Source organism: Physeter macrocephalus, chromosome 2 (genome assembly GCF_002837175.3).
Source record: "Physeter macrocephalus isolate SW-GA chromosome 2, ASM283717v5, whole genome shotgun sequence".
Classification (NCBI taxonomy): domain Eukaryota; kingdom Metazoa; phylum Chordata; class Mammalia; order Artiodactyla; family Physeteridae; genus Physeter; species Physeter macrocephalus.
In genome coordinates, this window is record NC_041215.1 from 38,296,853 (window position 1) to 38,300,484 (window position 3,632).

Consider the following 3,632-nt stretch of genomic DNA (forward strand, 5'->3'; position numbering starts at 1 on the left):
TGTAGTATCACTGAGCTGAACAAATATGTCACCTTCGAGTACATAAGGAAAAATAACGCTAAATGGGTAAAACATTACATCTACATCTATCCTAGACCATCTCTACTTCTAACACTTCAGAAGCTTAGAGATTCAGAGTGTTCTTACATTAATTGCAAGAAAAATATAAAGGAGAAATTCCTTCTCTTTTGAGATCACAACTGTGAAGTCTTGAGGATACAACTTCTGCATTTGTGTGCAAAACATGAAACACATTTATCTTAATTCTCCCTGCTTAGAATTGTCAGTCAACTAGCAGGACTTTCCTTCCAAGAAACAGAGACTGAGATGTGTTTTATATAACTTCAGTAATCTCAGCACTACAATAAGAAGACATGCAGTATCCTTTTGCTGTGGTTCAAGACAACAGGGAAGGAGGTCACAGGAAAGAATAAATCAAAATTGCTACAACTGAGAAACTTTTCTCAGTTTAACCATGGTGCCACTTTCATTTTTACATAAGCATGGTGGTATAATTCAAGCTCAATAAATCAGAATTCTTAATATTTAAAATTTACCTTCGCTTTTAATTATCACCATGTTAACCAAAATAATCAGATGAAACACATAAGATAAAGTAATGTTAAACCCCACTTTACTAGAGTTAGTTTCTTGACACATTAACTCATTTTTTTTATAGAAGAGGGACAATGAATCTGTTTGCTTACAAGCTAGGAGATCACTTTGAATTCTGCCTTTCTTAACTGCAAACAGATACAGCACTTGTAACAGGTTATAAATAAACTGGTTTGCTAGCACAGAGCCAGCCCCAACAGTAATAGTACACTATTTAAAAAGACCTAAGGCAACGAATTCCATTTCCAATGGAAAAACAGAATCATATGGTCTTGGACAAACAATTCTGATGGTTTACTTAACAGTCACTTAGTAGTTCTTCCTTGCTCATAGAACTTTATGATTTTTTTGAGGAGTGAAGCATTCAGCTTTAGTGGATAAATCCTTGTTAGGCTGAGACAATCATTATCCTATCCCTCTTTGCCATGAATTGTCTTGTGAATGGTCATATCAATCTGTTTTGGCAAATGAGTAATTAGGGCAAGGCTGTTATTGTGCTTATGAGAATGATACTTTTCTCTGAAAAAAGATAAATATGCATTAGGAAAATAACCATTTGGACTCTTTCTGCTTCCTCCTTGTTTTGTGAGAATATGATACTTGGTTTTACAGCAGCTATCTTGTGACCCTGAGATGAGCATATGCCAATAATGACAAATGGTAGATTAGAAAGAACCAGCAAAGACAGAAAACAGCAACATCAGTAGTAAGAACAATCACAGCAAAAGAACAATGGGACCTTAACTTGTGGAGTTCCTATAAAGTAAAAAATAAATGCTCTATGTTTATTCTAAAAAAAAAAAAGAACTATGCAAACAAGCTTAAAACTACTTTTTTTGTGCTAGTGTTATAAAATGTAGCTTTAAATAAAACCTTGACCCAAATGCCAGCAACTTCAGTAAAGAATTTGGGTAGGGGGAAGAAGAAAGTTATCTCACTTAGGAAAAACAACCACTATCTTTATCCTAATCTTCGAGACACAGTTGAAACATATATAGCTGCTGTAACACGTTACACAATTCCTATGTACTGGAGCAATAACAAGATCTAAATACAATTATATTTTTAAACACTGGGTGAAGGCTTTACATAAAAATACCATCCTACTTTTCCCCCTAAATTTCTAAAATATCACGTACTTTTCCCCAACATGTGCAGCTGTTCAGGAATTTTTAGGACACTTTAATGCATGATCTTAATTCCTACCCTGGCTCTTTGGGATCAACGACAAAAGATCAAAACCACCAAAAATGATGGTTTTCTTGAAGTCAGGTGCGAGACACTGGCTCAGTTAGTCTCGTAGGACAAAAGCAGTGCTGCATCAACTGTCTCCATGCAGGAGGGGCACGTGAAGGATCTCATCAGCCAGTCATCTGTACAGCCCAGGTGATCTGCATACACAGCAGAAATCAAATTGGGTTCGCATAAACAAAGTCCATCATACAGATCACACACTCCCGGATCTTTTTTTTAACTATTTGTTTTATTTTATTTATTCATTTATTTTTTTGGTTGCACCAGGTCTTAGTTGCAGCCAGTGGGCTCCTTAGTCGTGGCATGCAAACTCTTAGTTGCGGCATGAATGTGAGATCTAGTTCCCTGACCAGGGAATGAACCCGGGCCCCCTGCATTGGGAGTGTGGAGTCTTTAGCCACTGCACCCCCAGGGAAGTCCCCTGGATCCTTGTTTCTGATCCATTTCTTCCAGGGTCATAAACTCCTTCAGGCTGATGCTGTATGAGGCCTACTCTTTGAGCTATCCTAATTTGTTCCCCTCTGCTGAGTTGCTAGTTGAGTCTGGCTAGGTGTTGGATGATAGACCAAAACTGGAACTTGATCCAGATATGGCAGCAGCAGCTCCTCATCCAGCTCCGTCCCCTTGCCAAAGCTAGCCCAGTCGGACTGAGACTTGTGAGGCAGGGAGATGTCATCCGAAGGGGGGACTTAAGGCAGTTCCCCATCTTCTGGGGCTTGAGTGTGTGATCTGTGTGCTGTTTTGACAGTCTTCCAACCTCATTCTTTTTTTAAAAAAATTAATTAATTTTATTTATTTTTGAATTTTTAAAATTTATTTTTTATACAGCAGGTTCTTATCAGTTATTTATTGTATACATATTAGTGTATATAGGTCAATCCCAATCTCCCAATTCATCTCACCACCATATACAATATTTGTTTTTCTCTTTCTGACTTACTTCACTCTGTATGACAGTCTCTAGGTCCATCCACGTCTCTACAAATGACCCAATTTCGTTCTTTTTTATCTCTGAGTAATATTCCATTGTATATACGTACCACATCTTCTTTGTCCGTTCATCTGTCGATGGGCATTTAGGTTGCTTCCATGACCTGGCTATTGTGAATAGTGCTGCAATGAACATTGGGGTGCATATGTCTTTTTGAATTATGGTTTTCTCTGGGTATATGCCCAGTAGTGGTATTGATGGGTTATATGGTAATTCTATTTTTAGTTTTTAAGGAACCTCCATGGTGGCTGTATCAGTGTACATTCCCACCAGCAGTGCAAGAGGGTTCCCTTTCCTCACACCCTCTCCAGTATTTGTTGTTTGTAGATTTTCTGATGATGCCATTTTGGTGGAAAGATGTGGACAGATTCTAGAGATATGTAGGCAGTATCACTGTTAGCACTGGTGGTGGGTTGAGGATGAGGGTGAGGGAGAAATAGTTGTTTCTGGCTCCTATGGTTGGTTAGATAGGGTTTTTTTTAGATATGATGTTAATATTTATCCTAATTTGTCTTTTGTTATTTGTTGGTTCTTGATGAATACTCTGTCATATTAAGTCTCCTGTTTTTAGTGTACAAAGCATTTTGACTGAAACTGACTGTTGTATGTTATCAGATAACTTTTTAACATCTGTCAGTTTGGTCCTGTATTTTATTCTTTCATTTATTAATTAAATTGTTGTATTAATGTGAATAATTATATTAATAGATTTTCTAAGGTTGCGTTATCCTTGCATCCTTGGAATAAAGCCTTTTTGTAGTCATGGTATATA

At 37.3% G+C, this 3,632-nt stretch overlaps 1 pseudogene; it reads right to left on the bottom strand.

Annotated features, from left to right (window-relative positions):
* Positions 1 to 1,884: 1,884 nt before the first annotated feature.
* LOC112061930 (RING finger protein 11-like) lies at positions 1,885 to 2,650 on the bottom strand (annotated as a pseudogene).
* Between the last annotated feature and the right edge of the window lie 982 nt (positions 2,651 to 3,632).